Source organism: Lepidochelys kempii, unplaced genomic scaffold (genome assembly GCF_965140265.1).
Source record: "Lepidochelys kempii isolate rLepKem1 unplaced genomic scaffold, rLepKem1.hap2 scaffold_37, whole genome shotgun sequence".
In the NCBI taxonomy this organism is placed as follows: domain Eukaryota; kingdom Metazoa; phylum Chordata; order Testudines; family Cheloniidae; genus Lepidochelys; species Lepidochelys kempii.
Window position 1 is genome coordinate 1,505,420 of NW_027333638.1, and position 14,995 is coordinate 1,520,414.

The 14,995-nt window shown below is 43.2% G+C and overlaps 1 protein-coding gene across 1 annotated transcript in view; it reads right to left on the reverse strand.

Moving 5' to 3' along the window:
- The window catches only part of LOC140904593 (uncharacterized), a 261,339-nt gene that overhangs the window by 168,148 nt on the left and 78,196 nt on the right, over positions 1-14,995 (reverse strand). The window lies entirely within an intron of this gene.

A 14,995-nucleotide genomic window follows, 5' to 3' on the forward strand; every position in this document is an offset into this window, starting at 1 on the left:
ACTTCTCAAGGTGTCATGTGATGAAGTGTTCTCAGTTGTCTGTGCTTGGAGATGATGCTTTGACTTCTTTAATTCTATATCAGAGTCGCTATGACTGGAGATGAAAGTGTCAAAAACCTGGAAGGGGAATTCAGATGGATCCCAAACACACTGTGATCATTTGGAGTTTAAATCCCAGGCTCCATCTATTGGTAAAGCTTCTTCTGGTAAGGTGGCTGTCCCCCCATCCCCCCATTATGGGGGATGCTAGGATACTAAAAATTTTTGTAAATAACATAACTGACTATTGAGACAGTGCTGAGTGAGGTATGTTTGAATGGATCAGAGGATAATGTGATGGGAGACTCTCTTGTCCTGATTCTGAATAATCAAATGTAACCTGCTCTGGAATTTCACTTGACACTTTCATTGTCATGTATTCTATCTCTCTGTGATGTGGGTTTCTATCTTTCCTGAAGGCTGTTTGGTCACCCAATTAGATATTAGTTCAGTTTGATAGGCTATAGCTCAGATTTATTGGAGAATTTAAGACAAATGACCATTTGCTAACGTTATCATTTCTCACTTCAGCCTTGCTTTTTCCCCATCCCTCCATGATGACATGGAGAAAGTTCAAGTGCAGTTCTGTCAACAGGAGAGAACTCTCGAATTTACTGGACATGCTAACAAAGAAAAAGTGGTGATTTAAAATCTCCGCTCGGAAATGGTGAACAACAGCAGAACCCCAGCTAACAGAAGGAAGTGCATATGATCACAGTGTAGTTCAATTGTTTAAGGCAATATTGTCTCAGATGATCTGGGGAGAGAATTCCATGGTAAGTGATTTTGAACTAGGCAAAATGCCCTTGTATTTGGTTCCCAAAGCATGTGTAACCCAGGCCCTACAGAAGATCTCTCCTGGCTAATTCTGTGGCATAGGGATTGGTCCTCTTCATGATGCAGATGTTGAGGAAATAGAAGTGGGGTTGTTGTTGAATTTATCCTTTGTAGGTGCTAAAAATGTTTATAAAATGAAAGCATTTTGGGAAATCTAATAGCTTCAGAAAAATAGCAATTTTTGAATAGAAACTCCAGCTCTGGTAACTAACAGATTCTGATCCAGCCCTGTATCCAATCCCTTGCCTGGAACTGTGCCACCAAATTAAAGAAAAGCTGGGTATGGTTTGGGAAGCCTTTCCTCATGAACACTACTGAGATTTTGAATGGTTGTGTAAAGGATTCTACTTCAGAGAAGTGTAAATTTACCCTACCCAAGGCCAAGGATTTGGAAAGAACTGGGGTTGAAAGTGTACACACTCAGTTCTTTGTTTCCACTCCAGTAAAGGAAGCTATGGTGACCAATGATCCAAGGAAAATTGTTTGTACAACTCTACTTCCTAGTTCAGGGTCACTGATTACAGTTCCAGAGGATACCAAGGTTAGACTGAGAACAATCCTCCTTCACCATTTGGATCCAAAGAGAGAGTGCTTCATAGGACATTCCTTCCCTGTAGATCCCAAACTGGGTGCCTGATTGGGTAACAAGGACATTCGGGCTGTAGAAACGATGGTAACCAATGAGGCAACGAATGCGTCAGCCTCGGATTTCAGACTTCCATATACACGCACGTTAAGTCCTGATTCTCTGGTTTTGTGTCTGACATGATGGCTACACAATAAAGCTGATGTTGGCACAGCTGCCCCAATGTACCTGCACTGGTGTAGCATGCTATTAGAGATGCTCTAAGCCAATGGGAGAGATCTCTCCCGTCGGACTTCATTAGTCCAGCCCCGTCAAGCGGCAGTGGCTATGTTATCAGGAGAAGCTCTCCTGCTGATGTAGGACATCTGCACAGGGGGTTAGGGCTGGGTAACTACATTGCTCATGTCAAGGATGAATCCCCACTCTGAGTTCAGAAAGCGGGGGCCTGCGAGGATTCTAAAAATGAATACGGGCCACTCCAGGCTTGTATTAAACTCCCAAGGTTACAGCTTTTCTCTGACTTTGGCTTGGTAAATGCTACCAACACCCAAATGCAAAAATAAATAAATAAATAAATAAACCCAACCAAACAAAAAGAACCACCACCATCCTTAGATCCAGGAAGGAGCACTTGGGAATTTCTCCCTGTGGGGTACCCTCAAGCCCTTTCACCACCACCACCCCTTCTGGGGAAGAGCTAATCAGACATCATGCACAAACCACTTATGACACCAAAAATGCAATCCTGTTCTTAAAAAAGGTAAATTTTATTAAAAACAAAAGGATTCTTTACTGAGAAGAATAGACAGGCCTGGAACCAGAGCTGATCCAGAGAATAGAAGGGTGTGCTGTCTTCCAGGTGCTAAGATATGGGATGTAGACTTGAGGTTGAAAAGGATCCTAAAGGGAGCAGGAAAGAATCCCCTAATTATCCTTCATGTGGGAACAAATGATACGGCTAGATTCTCGCTGGAAAGTATTAAGGGAGACTATGCTAGGCTGGGGAAGACGCTTAAGGAAATGGAGGCTCAGGTAATCTTTAGTGGGATTCTGCCTGTTCCTAGAGAAGAGCAACAAAGGTGTGACAAGAATATGACTATCAACAGATGGCTTAGGCAATGGTGCTATAAGGAGGGCTTTGGGATGTATGGCCACTGGGAGGCCTTCATGGACAGAGGACAGTTATCTCGGGATGGACTTCATCTGAGTAGGGAAGGAAATAGAGGCTGGCACAACTGATTAAGAGAGCTTTAAACTAGGAATTTGGGGGAGATGGTTGGGAGATGTCCAGGTAATCTCCATGCTGGATTTTAGCATTGAGAGGGAAGAAAACGAAGTAAGAGAGGATACAGCCGTGGGTAGGATATAAGGAGGAAGGGCAGTGTGGATACCAGTCTAATAGGTCATACTGGCTGTAGAATGATCGTGCCGAATCGGGTACAGAATGTGAGTGAGTCCAAACAGCAAAAATTAACATGTGTTTACACCAGTGTGAGGAGCCTAAGTAAGAAAATGGAGGAACTAGAGCGACTGGTGTAGGAAATGAAACCAGATATTCTAGGGATAACAGAAACATGGTGGAATAGTAGTCATAACTGGACTACAGGTATTGAGGGGTATATGCTGTTTAGGAAAGACCGAAATGAAGGTAAAGGTGGTGGAGTAGCATTGCGTATCAATGATGAGGTAGAATGTAAAGAAATAAGAAGCGATAGAATGGATAAGACAGAGTCCGTCTGAGGAAAAATCACATTGGGGAAGAAAACTATTAGAGCCTCCCCTGGGATAGTGCTTGGGGTGTGCCGGGATCTAATTTGGATATGGATAGAGCCCTTTTTAATGTCTTTCATAAAGTAAATACTAATGGAAACTGCGTGATCATGGGAGACGTTAACTTCCCAGTTATAGACTGGAGGACAAGTGCTAGGAATAATAATAGGGCTCAGATTTTCCTAGATGCGATAGCTGATGGATTCCTTCATCAAGTAGTTGCTGAACCGACTAGAGGGGATGCCATTTTAGATTTGGTTTTGGTGAGTAGTGAGGACCTCATAGAAGAAATGGTTGTCGGGGACAATCTTGGTTCGAGCGATCATGAGCTAATTCAGTTCAAACTGAATGGAAGGATTAACAAAAATAAATCTGCAACTAGGGTTTTTAATTTCAAAAGGGCTGACTTTCAAAAATGAAGGAAATTAGTTAGGCAAGTGGATTGGACTGAAGAATTTATGGATCTAAAGGCAGAGGAGGCCTGGGATTACTTTAAATCAAAGCTGCAGAAGCTATGGGAAGCCTGCATCCCAAGAAAGGGGGAAAAAATCATAGGCAGGAGTTGTAGACCAAGCTGGATGAGCAAGCATCTCAGAGAGGTGATTAAGAAAAAGCAGAAAGCCTACAGGGAGTGGAAAATGGGAGGGATCAGCAAGGAAAGCTACCTTATTGAGGTCAGAACATGTAGGGATAAAGTGAGACAGGCTAAAAGTCAAGTAGAGTTGGACCTTGCAAAGGGAATTAAAACCAATAGTAAAAGGTTCTATAGCCATATAAATAAGAAGAAAACCAAGAAAGAAGAAGTGGGACCGCTAAACACTGAGGATTGAGTGGAGGTTAAGGATAATCTAGGAATGGCCCAGTATCTAATAAGGCTAAAGAGGATCTTAGGGATAATGGTAGCATGACAATTGGGAATGAGGATATGGAGGTAGATATTACCATATCTGAGGTAGAAGCGAAACTCAAACAGCTTAATGGGACTAAATCGGGGGGCCCAGATAATCTTCCTCCAAGAATATTAAAGGAATTGGCACCCGAAATTGCAAGCCCATTAGCAAGAATTTTTACTGAATCTGTAAACTCAGGGGTTGTAGTGTATGATTGGAGAATTGCTAACATAGTTCCTATTTTTAAGAAAGGAAAGAAAGTGATCCGAGTAACTACAGGTCTGTTAGTTTGACATCTGTAGTATGCAAGGTCTTGGAAAAAATTTTGAAGGAGAAAGTAGTTAAGGACATTGAAGTCAATGGTAAATGGGACAAAATACAACATGGTTTTACAGAAGGTAGATCGTGCCAAACCAACCCGATCTCCTTCTTTGAGAAAGTAACAGATTTTTTAGACAAAGGAAACGCAGTGGATCTAATTTACCTCGATTTCAAGAAGGCGTTTGATACCATGCCACATGGGGAATTATTAGTTAAATTGAAAAAGATGGGGATCAATATGAAAATTGAAAGGTGGATAAGGAACTGCTTAAAGGGGAGACTACAACGGGTCCTACTGAAAGGTGAACTGTCAGGCTGGAGGGAGGTTACTAGTGGAGTTCCTCAGGGATCGGTTTTGGGACCAATCTTATTTAATCTTTTTATTACTGACCTTGGCACAAAAAGTGGGAGTGTGCTAATAAAGTTTGCAGATGATACAAAGCTGGAAGGTATTGCCAATAAAGAGAAGGACCAGGATATCCTACAGGAGGATCTGGATGACCTTGTAAACTGGAGTAATAGTAATAGAATGAGAACTTGTGGCACCTTAGAGACTAACCAATTTATTTGAGCATAAGCCTTCGTGAGCTACAGCTCACTTCATCGGATGCATACTGTGGAAAGTGTAGAAGATCTTTTTATATACACACAAAGTATGAAAAAATACATCCTCCCACCCCACTCTCCTGCTGGTAATAGCTTATCTAAAGTGATCACTCTCCTTACAATGTGTATGATAATCAAGTTGGGCCATTTCCAGCACAAATCCAGGTTTTCCCACCCTTGTGCTGGATATGGCCCAACTTGATTATCATACACATTGTAAGGAAACACATTGTAATGGCAGATTGGAAGAGGACCTAGAGGTTTTTCATCATCCTCTGTAGCATGGGGCATGGGTCACTTTCTGGAGGATTCTCTGCTCCTTGAAGTCTTTAAACGATGATTTGAGGACTTCAATAGCTCAGACATAGGTGAGAGGTTTTTCGCAGGAGTGGGTGGGTGAGATTCTATGGCCTGTGTTGTGCAGGAGGTCGACTAGATGATCATAAGGGTCCTTTCTGACCTTAGTATCTATGAATCTGGAATTTAGGCTTTTTGCTAGATCTTAAAAGAAACAATTACAAAAATTTAGCACCCCAAATAGCTTTCGTGGGGGTTCAGCTTAAAAGTTACAAGCAAACTGTCATAAATATAAAGGGAAGAGTAAACCTCTTTAAAATCCCTCCTGGCCAGAGGAAAAATCCTCTCACCTGTAAAGGGTTAAGAAGCTAAAGGTAACCTCGCTGCCACCTGACCAAAATGACCAATGAGGAGACAAGATACTTTCAAAAGCTGAGAGGAGGGAGAAAAACAAAGGGTCTGTGTCTCTCCGTGTGATGCTTTTGCCTGGGACAGAACAGGAATGGAGTCTTAGAACTTTTAGTAAGTAATCTAGCTAGGTATGCGTTAGATTATGATTCCTTTAAATGGCTGACAAAATAGCTGTGCTGAATGGAATGACTATCCCTGACTGTGTGTCTTTTTTGTAACTTAAGGTTTTGCCTAGAGGGGTTCTCTATGTTTTGAATCTAATTACCCTGTAAGGTATCTACCATCCTGATTTTACAGAGGTGATTCCTTTACTTCTATTAAAAGTCTTCTTGTAAGAAAACTGAATGCCTTTTCATTGTTTTAAGATGTAAGGGTTTGGGTCTGTGGTCACCTATGCAAATTGGTGAGGATTTTTACCAAACCTTTCCCAGGAAGTGGGGTGCAAGGGTTGGGAGGATTTTGGGGGGTAAGATGTGTCCAAACTACGTTTCCCAGTAAACCCAGATAAAGTTTGGTGGTGGCAGTGGAAATCCAGGGGCAAAGGATAAAATTAATTTCTACCTTGGGGAAGTTTTAACCTAAGCTCGTAAAAGTAAGCTTAGGGGGTTTTCATGCAGGTCCCCACATCTGTACCCTAGAGTTCAGAGTGAGGAAGGAACCTTGACATGGTGGCAGAGTGGTAGGATTAACCTGAAATCCTTTTGAGATCAATTTGAGATTTTTTGAACCAGAAAAACAGATTTTAAAAAGGATTTTTTTTTCCTTTGGGGCTTCTGGAAAGGAGGTCACTCTGAAAGCAGCTAGTTTTTTCTCTGCTTTGGAGACACAAGGGGATTATCTTTGTGAATTGCAGGTTTTCTTTGCCTGGAGGCATAGTAATTAACCTCCTGCAGGGAAATTCACAGTCTTCACAAACCTGAGGGTTTTTTTTCCCCTAGAAGTAAATAGGGGAGTGTTCTACCCATTTGCCTGGAGACAAAAGTGGCAGAGGTTTTTTTTTTTAGGATTTTGATTTTTTTTTTAACAAGGAGCACAGGTTTGAAAAGGAATTTTTTTTTCCTTTGGGTTGCTGATAAGCAGGTTTCCAAGTAGTTGGAGGTTTTTTGTTTTGATTTGGGGCCAGAGCAGAGACGAAGGGAATTGTCTTTTTCTGTAGGCTGACAATCACTATCAGAGAATAGGTATCCTATTCCAGCACAGCAAAATTTTACAGCCAAGATTTGTTTGTTTATTTCTAAACCTCGGGTGTAAACTTAGTTAAAAACACAGAGGTTAGGATGACAGAATCCATGGCTCAACAAAAGCTGGAATTAGCCAGATTTCAGGCTCAGGAAAAACGAAAGGAACCTGAAAGACAGATAGAACTCATGCGGCTGGAGAAGGGGGTACAGGAGGGAAATGGAGGCAAGGAAGCATGTGGAGGAGGAGAAGGAAAAAGTGAGGAATCATGAACTGGAGATGGAGAAAGTAAAGGCTCAGCAGAATATACCAACAAACCCTAGCAATCCTTCTCCAGGTACCACTTCCCATCCCAGAAAGTTCCCCACCTACAAGGCATGCGATGATACTGAGGCCTTCTTAGAAAACTTCAAAAGGGCCTGCCTTGGGTACAGCATCTCTACCGACCAATACAGGGTAGAGCTGAGGCCACAGCTCAGTGGACCCTTAGCTGAGGTGGCGGCTGAAATGCCTAAAGAACACATGAACAAGTATGAACTGTTTAAATCCAAGGCGAGAGTCAGAATGGGGATAACACCCGAGCATTCTCGTCGGAGGTTCAGAGCTCTAAGGTGGAAACCAGACGTGTCATTTACCCGACATGCCTACCACATTGTGAAACATTGGGATGCCTGGATATCAGGAGCAAGTGTTGAATCTCCAGTGAATTTGCCCTTCCTAATGCAAGTGGAACAATTCTTAGAGGGTGCTCCTGAGGAAATAGAAAGATACATCCTAGACAGGAAGCCCAAAACTGTAATTGAGGCAGGAGAGATTGGAGCCAGATGGGTAGAGGTGGAAGAGAAGAAGAAAACTGGTCGCAGTTGGAGTGGAGACCAGAAGAGACAACCCCAGAGCACACCCTATTACCGGGGGCCGCCCAAGGCCCCACCTACCTCCCAAAGAACCCTCCAGACCCCTTATTGTCCCACCACCCCCTTCTCCAGCAACCCACCTCACCCCAGTGACCCGTCAGCTGGACGATGTTTTAAATGTAACGAGCTGGGGCAGGTAAAGGCCAGCTGCCCCAAGAACCCTAACAGATTACAGTTGATTGCACCTGTCATAAATATAAAGGGAAGGGTAAACCCCTTTGAAATCTCTCCTGGCCAGGGGAAAGCTCCTCTCACCTGTAAAGGGTTAAGAAGCTAAAGGTAACCTCGCTGGCACCTGACCAAAATGACCAATGAGGAGACAAGATACTTTCAAAAGCTGGGAGGAGGGAGAGAAACAAAGGGTCTGTGTGTCTGTCTATATTCTGTCTTTGCCGGGGATAGACCAGGAATGGAGTCTTAGAACTTTTAGTAAGTAATCTAGCTAGGTACGGGTTAGATTATGATTTCTTTAAATGGCTGAGAAAAGAACTGCTGAATAGAATAACTATTTCTGTCTGTGTATCTTTTTTGTAACTTAAGGTTTTGCCTAGAGGGATTCTCTATGTTTTGAATCTAATTACCCTGTAAGGTATCTACCATCCTGATTTTACAGGGGGGATTTCTTTATTTCTATTTACTTCTATTTTTATTAAAAGTCTTCTTGTAAGAAAACAGAATGCTTTTTCATTGTTCTCAGATCCAAGGGTTTGGGTCTGTGGTCACCTATGCAAATTGGTGAGGCTTTTTATCCAACATTTCCCAGGAAAGGGGGGGTGCCTAGTGGCCATGCTGGGGTGAACAGGACCAAAGACCTTTTGGGTGGGTCATTCCACTGGGAGGGAATGGGCAAGGATGTTTCTACCTATGTCCTGTCTTGTGAAGTATGCCAAAGAGTGGGAAAACCCCAAGACCAGGTAAAAGCCCCTCTCCAGCCGCTCCCTATCATTGAAGTAGCTGTGGCAGAGTGGTGGGATTATCCTGAAATCCTTTTGAGATCAATTTGAGATTTTTTGAACCAGAAAAACAGATTTTAAAACGGAAATATTTTTTTTTCCTTTGGGGCTGCTGGAAAGGAAGTCCAACTGAAAGCAGCTAATTTTTTCTCTGTTTTGGGGCCAGAGCAGAGACAAAAGGGAATTACCTTTGTGAATTGCAGGTTTTCTTTGCCTGGAGAAAGAGTAGTTAACCTCCTGCACGGAAATTCACAGTCTTCACAAACCTGAGTCCCCCCCCCCCCCCCCCAAAAAAAAAGTAAATAGAGGGGATTTCTACCTATTTGCCTGAAGACAAAAGTGTGAGTTTTTAGGTTTTTTAGGATTTTGATTTTTTTAAAATCCTTTGTGCTGCTGGAAAGCAGGTCTCCAACTGGAAATAGTTGAAAACTTTTTTGCTTTGATTTGGGGCCAGAGCAGAGACAAAGGGAATTGTCTTTTTCTGTAGGCTGACAATCACTATCAGAGAATAGGTATCCTATTCCAGCACAGCAAAATTTTACAAAATTTTATGAGCGTGGCATTGGATAGTTGTCTGGGCAAGTTACAGCATTTAGTTTACGGTAGTCCATGCAAAAACATCTCCCCATCTGGTTTGGGAACTAGAACCACTGGAGATTCCCATGCACTTCCAGAGGGGTGGATTACACCCATCTGTAACATATCCTGGATCTCTTGGTCTATAGCAGTTTTAGCTTGAGGAGATACCCGGTAAGGTTGGACTTTAATTGGGTGAGCATTACCTGTGTCAATGGAGTGGTACGCCCATTCAGTCAGTCCTGGGGTGGCTGAGAACGTCGGCTCGTAGCTAGTGCACAGCTCCTGGATCTGCTGTCACTGCATACGCCCAAGGGTCATGGAGAGGTTCACCTCTTCCACACTACCAGCACTTTTCCCTTCATAGTAGACATCTTTAGGCCACTCGGCGTCATCTCCTCCCTGGGCTGTAAACTGACAAACCTTTAATTCTCTGGAATAAAAGGGCTTTAGAGAATTAATCTGGTACACCTTAAACTTTCGGTTGGAGTTAATCTGGACTGTGAATTTCCCTGCAGGAGGTTAACTGCTCTTTCTCCAGGCAAAGAAAACCTGCAATTCACAAAGGTAATTCCCTTTTGTCTCTGCTCTGGCCCCAAAACAGAGAAAAAATTAGCTGCTTTCAGTTGGACTTCCTTTCCAGCAGCCCCAAAGGAAAAAAAAATATTTCCGTTCTAAAATCTGTTTTTCTGGTTCAAAAAATCTCAAATTGATCTCAAAAGGATTTCAGGATAATCCCACCACTCTGGCACCATGTCAAGTTCCTTCCCCACTCTGAGCTCTAGGGTACAGATGTGGGGACCTGCATGAAAACCTCCTAAGCTTACTTTTACCAACTTAGGTTAAAACTTCCCCAAGGTACAAAATTATTTTACCCTTGATTTTCCACTGCCACCACCAAACTTTATCTGGGTTTACTGGGAAACATAGTTTGGACATGTCTTTCCCCCCAAAATCCTCCCAACCCTTGCACCCCACTTCCTGGGAAAGGTTTGGTAAAAATCCTCACCAATTTGCATAGGTGACCACAGACCCAAACCCTTGGATCTTAGAACAATGAAAAAGCATTCAGTTTTCTTACAAGAAGACTTTTAATAGAAGTAAAGGAATCACCTCTGTAAAATCAGGATGGTAAATACCTTACAGGGTAATTAGATTCAAAACATAGAGAATCCCTCTAGGCAAAACCTTAAGTTACAAAAAAGACACACAGTCAGGGATAGTCATTCCATTCAGCACAGCTATTTTGTCAGCCATTTAAAGGAATCATAATCTAACGCATACCTAGCTAGATTACTTACTAAAAGTTCTAAGACTCCATTCCTGTTCTGTCCCAGGCAAAAGCATCACACGGAGAGACACAGACCCTTTGTTTTTCTCCCTCCTCTCAGCTTTTGAAAGTATCTTGTCTCCTCATTGGTCATTTTGGTCAGGTGGCATCGAGGTTACCTTTAGCTTCTTAACCCTTTACAGTGAGAGGATTTTTCCTCTGGCCTGGAGGGATTTTAAAGGGGTTTACCCTTCCCTTTATATTTATGACAACAGGAAAGCTCCAAACCAAGAAAGCTCACTTTCACTTCACTTTCCCATGGGCATTTCCCTGCCAGCTCCCTGGCACAGAAATACAAGACACAAGAAATGCAGGAAAATAAAGATCAGTGAATATTCCCATAAGTAAAGTCCTATAAGTGACAGAAAAGAGGGCATGGGAAAAGGCTGTCAAATGTTGTGTTAAACTTTAATTCATGAGCAAAATTGTGTGGCCATTAAATTACAACCCTAAAATATTGTAAAAGGAAAGAAAAATGAACAAAAAGTGTGGGAAATATGGGTGTATTTCAGCAAAGGGCTTGGAATGGAGGAAGACCAAAAGTGATCAGTTGGGGGAAAAGGCACTGTTTCTGCCTAGTTTTAAACCAGGGATATTTTGTGTGTCAAGCAAACATGATAACCACCACACTACACTACAATCTACGACAGAAACCAATTGTGCCCAGCTTTGGATTTCCCCTTCTAAGGCTTTCTCAGCTGCCAGTGTATATCCACTCCCTCAGTTTCCTTTGAAGAACAGGACAACAAAGAACTTACTTTCCAAACTCAGACAGGCATCAGAAAAGCTGCAATGTCTCATCCAATTTGCCCTTCTCACAATGAGGCCAAAATGCAGGCAAATCTCGTAAGCAAGAAACCTCACATCCACTCCACTTCTCCATGGACATTTCCCTGCCAGCTCCTCGGGAGCAACCAACAAGACAAGAAACCAAAATGCAGTAAAATCAAGGGCACGTTTCCCACCACAGGTTTCACTTACTGCGAAGGGTCATATAGAAATGTTTTGCCTTTTCATACCTGAAGACTTGGTTATTCTCTCCTTCCCTGAACTGGAATGGAAAGCAAGGAGATAGGTGTGAGAACAAGCACTCCTAAGCAAAGGAAACAAGGCACCCAGCATATAACCCATCAGCAGGAGATTAAAACCTGGGCTACACTACACAGTTAGGCCCGCCAACAGCATTTTAGGTTGTCCTAATTACCTCATGGTGCACGCTACAGCCTTGTCCCATCTATGCAAGTGCCCTGCTACACCCACATAGTAACTCCAGCTCCTCAAGAGGCACGGGGATTGCGTTGGGGTCGTTAGGACAACACAGTGTCTGTGTAGACACTGCCTTACTCACAGGGGCTGCTGGCTGTCTTGCCAATGTCATGGCTTCCGGCTGGCTCCCTTCATGGCTGCCCTCCGCTCCCTGATCCCAGCGGGGCTGCACCTGCCTGGCTCCTCGCAGGGCTGCTGCACGAAAGCTCCCGGCTCCCAGCGCAGGGAGCCGAGAAGCCTGAGCACTTGGCCCCCGCCCCCACTCCTGGCTGGGAGCAGGCAGGCAAGAAGCCCAGGTGGCCGGCTCCCACTCCAGGGAGGAGGTGGGGAGTCAAGAGCCCAGGGGGCAGCTGGGCTCCCAGTGGGCAGCTGCGCGGAGTGAAGTGCCCCGTTTCTCAGCCCCCCCCACACTGCCCCTCTTCATTCGGTGGAAGCACTCCTGGTGAAGACACACACCGCCGACAGAAGGAGAGGAGTGGGGACAAACTCAAATTAAGCTTCCGCTTCCTCCATCAGGATCACGAGAGCAACGGAAAGAAAACTCAAGAGGAACAAGCCTCCTCTCCTTTCATGCTCCCCATCACAACCCTCCCTGCTTCATTTTCTGCCTGCATTTCCTTTTGAAACTGCAACAGCTACTCCAGAAAACAATCATGTCTCTGAATTCACAGCAACATCCTGAGGATGATAAAAGTATGAAGGAATTCATGGTCCTTTGTGACATAATAATAATAATAATTAATACATTATTATTTGTATTGCAAGATTAATCTTTCTGTTTTGCAGATTCAGCTCCACATTGATTCTTGTTGCTCTTTGCAATGTATCTATCTATCTAGGCATCAGTATTTGCTGTTGTTTCTGTTGGAGCACTCAGCGTGTTCCATTTTTCTGACAATCTGTGTCTTGAAAATTCTAGCCAATATGCCTGGAAGTTCCAAGAACCATCAAATTATGAAGGAATTCGAGGTCCTTTTTTATATTACCATTTATCAGTAGTTATTATTTGTAGAGCAAAGATTAATCTTTCGGTTTTTTTAGATCCAGCTCTACGCTGATTCTTGTTGCTATTTGCCATGTATCTGTAGCTATCTAGCTATAAAGGCAACCGGTTTTTGCTCTTGTTTCTTTGTATTTTGACCCTTTCTTTGTGTTTGATGCTCAAATGTGGAAAATAATACTTACTTGAATGTCTGATGAGTCGGGATAAATTTAAAGGCTAAGGCTCAGATCAGCAATGGTATTTCGGTGCCTAAATCCCCTTGAAATACCCAGCACCTTTGAGGATCTGGTCTATGTTCTTTTTAAAACAGTAAGGAAATGAAAACTTTGAAGGGTTTCTGGCCAGTTTTAACCCAGACACTGCAGTGCGATAAGTGAAGATAACGGCTAGGCTCCAGAAAGGGCTTTGATATCACTCCTCAGCTACGGCAACTCCAGGCACGGGCCTCCCTGTCAAACCACACTGGAGAGAAGAGGGTGCTCGATTTTGTGTACAATCATCTTCTCTTTCCCACCTCTTTTTGACTTCCAAAGATTTATCACACACCCAAAAAACTTTCTTTTCTCTAGCCGTTTGTCAGTCTCTTTGTTCTCAAAAGACAAACTGAGTCACTACAGAAATGGCTGACTAGTTCGGTAAACTGCCCCTGCCCACTGTACTGGGACAGGTTACCATTTCAGGCCTGAGAGCAAATTATCTACTTTGGTGTGTGTTTTTTTCCTTTCTGAAAACCGAAATGGTTTCAAACCACCCTTGTGACTCAAACTCCCAATAGTAACTTGGCTACTCCCCTTTTCCTCCACAAAACTCTCTCCCCTCAAGCAATCCCACGTCTCTGCCGGAGAAAGGCTTTGGGATTGACCCAAATGGCTGCATTTGCTAGAACCTAACGAGAAACCCTCCCTTCGCTTTAACTCAGTCGAAATTTTCTCCTTTAGTTACAATCACAATGTCACATCACGATCGCAGGTTCAGCTTTCAACATCATTTATTTTTGTTTTCTATGTCATGTGAAACAAAGACACCACTGTGTCCACTAGAAATCGATCTGCCACTCACCCACAATGAGGCTAATGATCCTTCTCTCCAGATGGTTAATTCCAAAGACTTGTCTATAGCCCTGGGTGGAAGGTTTTTTGGATGACTATTTCATGGACTGAAATATTTTGGTTTGACCAAAAATGATTTTTTTAAAAATTTTGTTTCAAGAAGAAAACTTAAAAAAAAAAATCTGGGGTCAACCTGAATTGTTATTATTATGCTAATTATTTTATTGGTTTGGCGAGGTAGCTAGAAAGCAAAACAACAAATGATTCGCACAGCTCTATTGGTATAAATGGTCCATGGTGGGAACATGCCTAATTTCTGCTCTGAGGCTCTAGAAAAGTTTGATTGGTTCCATATGTGTTGAAGAGAAACATCTTCCGCTGACTGGGAATTGAACATAGGCTGCAGCACTGAGAGCACCAAATCCTAACTCCTAGACCACCAGGGAAGGGATCGCTTTTCATCAATGCTAGGCTTTTTCAAGCAGCTTTCTCTAAAAAATTCCTCTTGGGTCAACCTGAAATATTATTGGCAAAAAGAAAAGGAGGACTTGTGGCACCTTAGGGACTAACAAACTTATTTGGGCATAAGCTTTCGTGGGCTTGAACCCACTTCATCAGATGTATGAACTAAAAGATACAGGAGCAGGTATAAATACATGAAAGGATGTGGGTTGCTTTACCAAGTGTGAGGTCAGTCTAATGGCATAAATCAATCCAGTCCCCTCACAGACGACCCCCTCCCGCTGGGACAGGGGCAGGTCCGAGCTCTCACACCAAATGGCTCATTGGGGCTGCCAGAATCTGTGGGCGGCTCATTCATTTTACGCCGAGGGTTGAGTCCTGCTTTGTGCACGGTGTCTGAGAATGAAAATCCTAAACCACCCTTTGAAACAACAAATGCAGCAGGACGTGTTTTTGTCCCTCGATCTGCTGGCAATGCCCCTACTTATACAGCCCAAAATGCCATT